Raw genomic sequence first — 10,850 nt, forward strand, 5'->3', positions numbered from 1 at the left:
AACATGGGAAATGAGGGCATCATAAGGGTCACACGCAAACCCCACCAAAAATATAACACACAAAGAATAAATATGAAAAAAATGCTGGCAGTATACGCGCTGGTGTCAATAAATAAAATGGAAAAAATAAGGTGCCTTCCGGACGGTGTATAAAGGAAATTTCTTGCCCAGTCAAAAAGCCAGGGCAAAGAAATACAAGGGTTTCCGAAAAGAAAAGTGTGTGCGCAAAGTGCTGTACAGAGTGCATTGGTGTTCCCATCCACCAGTACCTGCTTCTGCATCCCCTGCTCAAGTGGCGTTTGGGGCACGCTACATCTTGGATTTCCAGCAAACTGGCCCTTTGTTCATGGGACCAAGTGTCAGACCATTGCCTTCTTGGAACACCTTTAAGCCCCACAGTGTAAGTGGGCATCTACACAGATCTTACCCAAAAGGCTAAAAAGCGATATGAGCTAGACTGACTGTTGAGAGTAAACTAGAGGAGGTGATTCAATATCAACAAGAAATTAAGGAGGCCATTTTATTCAGATAACCATTTACTCAGGGAGAAGCAGGAGAACTTTGACAATAGAGGTAATTATCCACAAGGTCCCGTATTCATGCAAATTGAATTTCTCTTTAGCGACACTGGCATCTACTCAGAAAATTTCAGACTCTGTCCACTTTCTGACATACCCTTACCTCAGTGAGCTCCTTGAAAAGTCTGTTTGGTGGTTTATTTTTGTCTCAAAGACTCAAACTGCTTCCTTCTCTGCAACCAATTCAGCTTAAGAGATCTCAAATAGACTGTTCATCTTGAAATAGGATAGGTTATTGTTGTCCTTTTATGAATCTCTGTTGAGTTTTGTAATACAATATACTTGGCTCCTCTAGACTGAAACCTTTTTTGCGGTTGTTATATAAAATGTAAAAGGTTTGTTGTACTATTTGTTATTATTTTGTCATACATTAACCGAGTGGTGCTCTTGGGTTATATTTAAAAAACAACATTATATCTGTATGATAGCAATCCATTCCATTTGCATTTTTTTAAAACAACTAGAGGGACTCCATAGGGCTCTTGATTTCTAATTTTGTCCCTTGTGCTTCAACATAAAAGGGCATAAGTTATTTGATGTAATTTTGATTTGAACATGAGGGAATTTGTTTTCCTCTTTTCCCCTGTCTGCATGCGCCTGGGCTTTTGTCCCCATACATCCATAGGGCCAAATATTGAGTTTAATTCAGATTTTTTCCCTACCCTAGTACCATATGTGCAATTAGTCACTCATCCCAGTCTCCATTTTTCCTCACTCTCCCTCTCACAAGGAGATATGTTACTCAATTCTAAAATTTCTAATTACAACATTTTCTAAGCTTGGGCAATGCACTCTCTTACAACTCTATTTTAAATGTTAATGACCATTAAAATAACCTTTTAATGTAAAAGGTCTGAACAGCCTTCAAAAACATTTTGTACTTTGAAGCAGATGTTGGGGGATGTTGTATTTCAGCAGGAGAGTCATTCTCAGGCAAGAAGCACCCAGAATTCTAGGGCAGGGTTTCTCAAATCAAGTCCTTAGGGAACCCTAACAGTGCATGTTTCCTAGGAAGTATCATGCTGTCTTCCATGCATGTAATTCCAGACAAAAGAGGGGCGTGGTTATCCCCATTGGCAACCATATTTATTTTGAGCCTGATGAGATTATTGTTGACAAAATGGTACTGTCATGGTTCTAGGCAGAAGTATAGGATTCCCAGGTCTGTCTAGCTCAACACTACTTTACCCAGAGGCACAGAGTCTAACGGGACAGGTTGTCTTTACCAGAAATCCCCCCAAGAAGGTATGGGCTTTGCAGCCACTGCCCCGCAGGTCGCGGCCCTCTGGGAGAGTGTTAGACGAGACCCGTATGGAGAATATAGGATTGGAGGGATTGCAGACTTTAATTACATACTAATAAATGTATTTTATGGGAGAGGGGGGAATGAAAAAAAAACCTTTTTAACTTCAATAGTATTTTTGTTTTTTTCCAAATTTAAGGGATACAGAAAAAAAATGAAGGGGAGGGGAAGGGAAGTCCAGAAAAAAGAAAGGGGAAGGGGGGGTACATAGTAGGGTAAGCACATTACATCGTATCGAAATTTAAAAAAAAACACATTTTTAATGTTTTGTGTTTATTAACTATGTTAATACAGGTGACAGTGATTGAATTCTTTTATTTCTCCTATGCGTTAAACTGGGACTTTATTCCTAGATCCATATTGAACAAGAGACGTTTCTTTAGATTAGTTCCTGCTCTCAATTACGTTTGCTTTAAAAATTTATGTTCGTTTTGTGTACCTTAATGAATCAGGCCCAAACTTTATTCCCCTGCCGGTCTCCTTTTCTGCGCTGAGCGACGTGGCGCAGACCTGCTTTTTATCCCTTTCTACCCCCAGCCATTGATTAAGACTTAATGGCTATTAAACTATTTATTGCACCTGAATCTCTACTATGTTGACAGATCTTTGAGCCTTGCTGTCTGTACAGACATGACTCCCTGTGCTCCCTTCATCCTGTGCATGCAGACCATCACACCCCCTGTGATCCAGCCCCAAAGCTTTCCGACTATCAGACGCCGTCCCTGCGCCTCCTCGTTAGGCAGGGACGGGCGTCTTCTTCCGGCTGAGCCAAGCAACGGGGACGCTTCCTCCGGCGGCGTGGTGCGCATGCGCGCCCGTCGCCATAGAAACCGGACGCGCTGCTGGACTTCCTGTCGGCGGTCAGCGCGTCTGACTGCCGACCCACTGTCCACCAATGAGGGCTGGCCACTTCCTTTAAATACCCTGCTCTGACACCACTAGGGTGCCAGAGCAACTAGTTATCTAGACTCCAGCGTTCCAGCTTCATATATACAGCTATCCATATTGCCTGACTACTCCTGTTACCGACCCGGCTCCCTCTGACCTCGCTTTTGGATCTCCCTTTTGTCCTGCACTGTATTCTCCAGTTTGACCTCGGCCTGTTGACTCCTCTTCGCCTCCTGATTCGGTACCTTATCTGCCCGCTTGGTTCCTGACTCTGCCTGTACGACCACGAATATCTCCGCCATCTCGCAAGTAGCTACCTGGGAGGGCTGCGACCTGCACGTCGTTCGCCGCAAAGTCCAAACCTCCTTGCGGGGGTCCCTGGCGAATACCGGCGGCGTGTTAGACTTCGCGCCTCCTAGTGTAGTTGTGCCATTACTTGCAGGTGCTGATAGCTCCTCCGTGACAGCGACTTACTTGGACTTTTGCTAATTTCTGTGCCTGCAGACTAATGCTCCCTCTGATCTCCAGCTCATAGGCCTTTCAGCTTTACCTGAATATCCGGACGTCTCTTCAAGCAGTTCACTTCAACTGTCTGACATCCAGCTCACGGGCTTCACAGCTAATCTGGGCTTCGACTCGACTCCATCTGGCAGCCCATCTCCTTCACCATACTTGCTTGTCTCCTGTATTCTCCAACTGGTCTCGCTTGGAACCCGTTAGGAGAACCGCAACCTGTGGTGCAGAAGCCGCAAAGTCCATACCTCTTTGTGGGGGTCCCTTGTGAATACCTTCTGCTTCATTAGACTTTGTGACTCCCAGTAGGGTAGTGTTAATTTAAGCAGCCCACAAGGGTCCATCAGATTCATTGAGTTTGTGAAAATAACTCAATATGAGCCAGAATCAAGGAACACTCTTATAAGTTATATTATAAGTGGTATCTCATTCTCTCCAGGATCCATGTGTCACACACTGAAGTCCCGCTATTTCTTTTCGAACCACGCTTCCTCTGCTCTTCCCTGCGCTACAGGCGCAGCATCCTGTGCCACAATCCTACTCTGTACAACAGGAGGTGCATAACCCTTTAAGAACTCTGAACCTGTGGTCATGTGTGCTGACCTGAGAGACAGAGCAGATATAAAGCTGTGTAATAAATATATAAATGCAAATAGTATGATAATAGATGCATGTATTGATTTAACATTACAACACTCTTTCTTTTGCATTTCCTATCAACAATTGAGGAATGGGAAATTATCGCAGATGAATTTGACAAATTGTGTTATTTCCCAAACTGTGGCAGGGCCATAGATGTCAAACATGTCAGAATTATGCCACCCTCTAAAAGTGGATCCAATTTATACAAGTACAAGGGATTTTTGGCATTATCCTGATGGCCATAGTGGATGCCAAATATGAATTTATATTTATGGACATTGGAAAAATGACAAAGTGTCAGATGGTGGGGAATTGGAGCAGACTCCCTTCCATGACAAAATTAAAAAGAATGCCCTGAATTTGCCAACACAAACTAAATTTGAGATTAATTTTGTATTTGTGGTTAATAAAGCCTTTGTACTGCAAGCTAATATATTAAAACCTTAAACCCAAAAAACACCCCAAAAAACACTCACATCTGAAAGGAGGATATTTAATTATCAATTAGCAAGAGCAAGGTGAGTAGTGGAAAATGCTTTTGGTATATTGAGTAATAGATTTAGAATTTTCCATACAGCTATTAATCTGTGCCTTAACAAAATAGACAAGGTGGTGATGGCATGCTGTGTCACACACAGGCAGGGGCGCACGTAGGATTTGTGAGGGGGGGGTTTCCTCCGCCCCCGGGGAAAAAAAAAAATCCTAGAGACCTGCCAGCTCCGTTTCAGCTGCACTGTAGTATACAGCAGCCGCGGCGCTGTCAAAGAAGCGTCCGCGGCGGTGCTGTATACAATATAGCACCGCCGCGGACGCTTCTTAGACAGCGCCGCGGCTGCTGTATACTACAGTGCCGACATGTAGGGCACTTTTTAGCGGAGGGGGGGGGTTTCTGGAGACCCAGAAACCCCCCCCCCCCCCTGCGTGCGCCACTGACAGGTATCTGTGGAGGAAAAGCCCCAGTCTGCACAGCACAGGAAAGGATCAGCACATCCTCTACTGTGGAGCATGCTATAGAATTTGAGGAAGTGGTGGGGCTGACACCAATGGAGTGTTGGCAGATAAAAATATGCCAACCAAAAGGCCCAGTTAAGCACTGAGGAGTATTTGATATTTATCTTTCATCCTATCTGGGGGAAACTGCTAGCATGGGGTTGTGTGAGGGGAGTGAAGTTTGGAACTTGACTAGTTAACCTGTTACTGTATCATGCTGACAAACTCCTCCCCTCTGCAACTCCCCTGTAGCCTCTTCAGTTTTAGTTGAGCGCCCAAGGGAGTTGGACTTGCTTATGCTAGGTGGTTATTTCTTTAGTTTAAAACTATTTTATTTAACCTATTTTGTTTTTCTTTTTATATATTTTACCTACAGAAGTGTTCTTTGTCTTACACAGTGCACACTTGTTCTGTGAAAGGGGGCAGCTGTCAGACAGTGAGAGCCGGACTAATTACAGCGGCCATAGCAATAAAGGATTCAGCGATTACTGCCCCTTCAATAGGCAGTAAATCGCCATTGCCGGCATTATAGCATAAACAAGGGTACACAGCAGAGCTGCAGGACGGAGAGAGCAAGGTATAGAGCTCCTCCGCCTGCAGAGACATTTTGGACCATGTGGCGCCAAGGAAACTGCCCGGGAAAGAAGTCTAAGTACCGCTGAAATTATTTCTATACTCTCTATAATATTGATAGGGATGTATTAAAAAAAAGTTATTTGATGCAAATATATTAATATATAGAATACTACTTGCATAGATATTCTGTTTGACACACATCGCCTTAACAGGGATACTATCTTTTGACTTCTGTCATAGATTAGTTTGTATCTTCTATTGCTTGTGTAATTGCCTGTATTACATTTTATTACTGTGACTCTGTTCCTTATAAAATGTCTGACAAGGGAAAAGCACCTCATGCAAAGTATTATACTTGCTCCAAGTGTAAAATTAAATTACCCATTGTACAACAGGGCCTGGGGGCGCTTGTACTGACTGCGGTGGGGCTCCCCTAGTAATGCAGGCCCAGACTAACGCACTACCAACAACAAAAACACCAGCATGGACAGCTGGCCTGACGCAGGGGGTTTTCACATTGGTACAGCTGCTTTCTAAACAGGCAGAGATTCCGGCGGTTGCTGCGGTACTTCCTTCAACCTCTGGAACAGTAGACCCTCTTATATCAGGAGGGACCACAGGGACTCCCGAGTGCTAAGACAGGCAGGGGATCCATCCGTACTCTCTTCTCAACACCCACTACAGGAGAACCGGCTTGGTCTGCATCCTTGGCCAGGGACCTAGATCAGTTAAACCGTTTATTGGATGCGCCAAGACCTTTACCCAAGAAAAAGCAACACAGACCCGCTAACCCCCTTCTGTCCCTCTCTGATTCGGGGACATCCTCAGAAGAAGAGGGCGAGGTTTTAGAGGATTCGGATTCCACACAGGTTACAGACCCAGAGGAATCTTCCAGATATCGGGGGATTGACGACCTGGTGGTAGCAGTGTAGCAGGCACTAGTTCTTCTAGACCTAGAGGAGACTAGAACTACAAATCTGATCTCTTTAAAAAGGTCAGGAGACAGGAGATCCGTTTTCCTCCATCAGTGGAGCTGAAAGATCGCAGAAGCATCCAGGAAACACCCTGGTTCATTATTCCACGAAGATACCTGGCTATATACCCCTTACAGGAAGATGACCTAATGTTACGTCAAGAGTACACTCAGTCTAGATTTACACAGGCCTAGCAAGGCGCGGAGTCCTAACAGTCCCCTGGTCTTCACCAAGAAGCACTGCAAGGTGGGATGTGTCTGGCTGCTAGGAGACTGCAGGTCGAGGTCCTTGGTTTGGCCTCTAGTCGTGAGAGGGATAGGCGAAAAAGGCAATACAGTAAATAGTACCTTAGGAGGGTTGGTGAAGAACGATGTTGGGTACGGCTGGCACTCTGCAGAGGGTAGGTCCAACCGGAGAAGTCAGGATACTAGCTGGGTTCGGTACACAGGTCAGATGGCTAAACAACAGTAGGAGAATCCAAGGAGACTAATAGCAGGCAAGACGGGTCTGGTACACAGGAAAGGATCAGCAAGCAGAAGGTTCACAGGAACAGACAAACCCACGCTGGAGACAGAAGGAAGCTAACCTGTTTATCTGACACAGGTAAACATTAGATCCTCTCTTTTATTCAAATTCCCCGCGGCAGGATGATGTGATGATCCCCGACGTAGAGACATGTGACAGGTCCCTGCCGCGAACCCGGAAGTGAGCAGCTGACAGAGCAGGAGCGAGGAGAGGTAGGAATCCTTACACCTAAACCGTTGAGAACAGGTCCCAAGGGTTGATAGGTGAGGAACTGCACTCCGTCTGGGGCACATTGGTGGTCAGCCGTGAAGTACGGAAGTTGAAAGTACCACAACCTAGGCATATACACATCTTCAGCCCCTGCCCCAGATCTTTTTGATCACTCCAATTTACTATTGAGTTCCTTCTTGATGTACAGTCCTCAGTAGCCTCTGGATAATAGGGAAGGCTCCTATCACGGGCACTAGGAGTTGCTACCCGAGTTTCACCAGATGGCACTCTGCTGGAGAGGCGGGGATATAGCACGCACCTCAAAGCAGGCAGGTGAATGATTGGAGTGACACAACAGCAGGAGAGTAGAGATAGTCTGAGGCAATCCCCAACTTGGAGCGGTAATCTGGAGACTGAAGATAATGTTGACACGAGGAGTGGACGTGGATAGGTGATGGTAAGTAGAGGAGGAGTCAGTGGTCTGCATACAGCAAGTTGTACCACTGCTCTGATGGGAAGAATAGGATAGGTGCAGGTAGGTAGCAGGGTAGTCGGTGGTCTGCGTGCAGCGAGTTGTACCACCGCTATGGTGAGGAAACGGATCCAGGTGTAGGTAGGTAGCAGGGTAGTCAGTGGTCTGCGTGCAAGTTGTACCACCGCTGTGATAGGAGGACTTGTCCAGGTGTAGGTAGGTAGCAGGGAAGTCAGTGGTCTGCGTGCAGCAAGTTGTACCACTGCTGTGGAAGGAGTGAGGACTTGTCCAGGTGCAGGAGAGTGAAGTTGAAAGACAAACTGTGTCTGTATGGGAACAGCGCGAGTATAGCAATGTCTTGGAGGGCACAATGAATAGTCTGTATATATAGTTGGTGCCTTTCAGTGATGAGAAGCTGAACACAGTAGTTTATGCACAATGACGCCAAGTAGTAGCGTGAGTAGCTAACGAGCTTGAGTGACAGCAGTCCTAACTGGAGCAAAGCGGGAACACAGTCTATATGGGTACTTGTACCCTGCGTAATAAACAATAATGGATGCAACTGGTATGTGAGTAGCATAGATAATAGTCAATAGTAGTAACGCATACCCAGTTGTGTAGATCCGGAATCAGCTGGGAGATGAAGCGTTGTAGCGGTATGAGAACCGCCGCTGAGTAGAGCAGGGAAGCAGCGTGGAAGCTGTAACACGGTCAGCAGGATGTCAGCGTTGGAACGGTCAGAGAACCGCTGCAGAGTGGAGCCAGAAGCAGCGTGGAAACTGTGACACGATCAGCAGGATGTCAACGTTGGAACGGTCAGAGAACCGCTGCTGAGTGGAGCCAGAAGCAGCGTGGAAACTATGACACGATCAGCAGGATGTCAGCGTTGGAACGGTCAGAGAACCGCTGCTGAGTGGAGTCAGGAGCAGCGTGGAAGCTGTGACACGATCAGCGGGATGATGGTGTTGTAGCGGTGTGGGAACCGCCGCTGAGTTGAACCAGGGAGCAGCGTGGAAGCTGTAGTAAGAGCAATCTGCACACAGTTTGGGAAACTGTATAACGAGTAAAGCTGGAAGAAGCAGTCTGGGATCTGCACACACCTATAGAAGTTCACTGGGAATGAGACTTCAAGATCAGGGGCCCTACCTAGGGTTGCAGGTGCCTCAAATAGGGTGAGGTGATTCCACACAGGTGTAGCGAGAAAAGATGGAGGACCTCACACCAGAGTAGAGGCACTCACGGTCCGGTGAGTGACAGCCCCACTCTCACCACGCCCTGATAAGCCATGATCCTCCCCTGCCTGTCTGCTGTCTGAGTACTATTGTTGTGACTTGGTGGATTTCCACGAGACATTGGTGGGATCTATGGGCATCAATGAAATCCATAATAAAGTGTCTAAAGAAATAACATATAATGTATTGTAATATTGCTATCCACGCAAATATCAGATATAAATCAATTCTTAATTTAATATATATATATATAGTACTTACCATGCTATATTAGCGATGAAAAGTGTAATACAGATCTTCAAATACTTTCTGCAAGGGCCAAAACGTTAATGCTGAGCAGAAACTACCATCGCGGGCGAACACTAATGGCAAATTGATGTTCACCCACAATGCTCCAATCTGCATATAGAGCTGCCGTGATTAGTCCATACCAACTGCTAACACCCACGTATGCACTAGAAGCATCTAGATGACAGACAGGACCCAGATTTTTGACAGCAGTATGCGACAACATGGCTAAGGAGAAAGATAAAGGGGAGGGAGGAATGGAGGGTGAATGAGAAGAAGGGATGGCATTGGAAGAGGTGAAAAAAGCCAAGCCAATGAGTCACAGGGAGATGGAGATAATGGTTGGAGTTCTGGACCAACATGACTACGATTGCCACAACAAGAAATACCAAAAGTAACTTTCAGAAAGGAAATAATAATAAAGAAGCTGATTAATAGGCTATGCGACAAACTTGAAAAAAAAATAGTTCCAGAGATGCGATGGTCATATTTGAACAACATGGAACAACAAAAGTTAAAGTAAAAACGAACAAACATAAAAAAGTGAGTAATAAATGTGGTTATGAAAACTTTGTAAGATTTGTTAGTAAGCAGTGTAATTAACGATAACAATAACGATTAGTAAAATAGTGACATCCATTTCCAGAAATAAAAATATGTGATCAACAGTGCACAGCAACACAGAAAAAGAAAAGCAAGGAAGCCATAGCAAATGTGAAAATAAAAGAGGAAATACAGACATAGGCATTGTGGGAATAAAAAAGGAACCTAAAAAACGGTTCACGTACATTACATTTGTTTTGCATGCCTTGATGTATCAGGCCCATCATGTATATTGTGTACAACTATTTTCTCTTGTTCATATTATGTACAAATAGGTTTATGCAGCTTGCATTTACTATTAACACTATTGTAGGGTTAAATATAGCATTTATATGCCTGACAAGAGAAATACTGCTGTGTTTTGAGTTGGACGTATCTTGAGATATGTGTGATTTAACCTACACACGTTTGCAATGATTACAACTACAATTTTACGAGTACATTTAGAATGCAAAAGGCGTCAATCTCTAAATCAGAGGGCGAGATTTAACTGCTGACGATGTGTCACATGGACATCACCATAATGTCCAGCTGCGCACATTGCCAGTCATTACTGTAGGAATCTCCACTCGTTTTTCTGCACACCTCTTAGTGGGCCGAGAAAAAATAAGCCGACATTCCTGCCATAACATCAGCATGAAGTGTCTCTGTGGACCAGGCGCAGGCTGGCAAGATTCAGCCCGGGGGGGGCAAAAAGTCGGGCGCATCACAAGACATGCGATGCAGCCGCCGCGTCATTGCATCAATGGCACGGCCGCATCGCGCGCCTGTGCGCTGAGGTGGCCGCATCGCGTGTCATGTGATGAGGCCGTCAGTAATAATGCATCCGGGGGGGGGGGGGGGGAGCTGGGCGGCCGGCCCTAACAGTGGATAAACTGAGCGGCCCAGAGGGCTGATGCCCCCCAGCCCAGCCCGCCCCTGCTGTGGACGTTCCAGAAACACCTCATGCAGAATCAAATCTCCCCCAAAATGTTCTAAGTGAACGCAACTTCATTTGAAGAGGAAACTCTGTGAACTCCCTAACAGAGGTCTCTGGAAAGAATTGCATGTTGAGGT

The sequence above is a fragment of the Mixophyes fleayi genome, chromosome 4 (genome assembly GCF_038048845.1).
Source record: "Mixophyes fleayi isolate aMixFle1 chromosome 4, aMixFle1.hap1, whole genome shotgun sequence".
NCBI classification, from domain to species: domain Eukaryota; kingdom Metazoa; phylum Chordata; class Amphibia; order Anura; family Limnodynastidae; genus Mixophyes; species Mixophyes fleayi.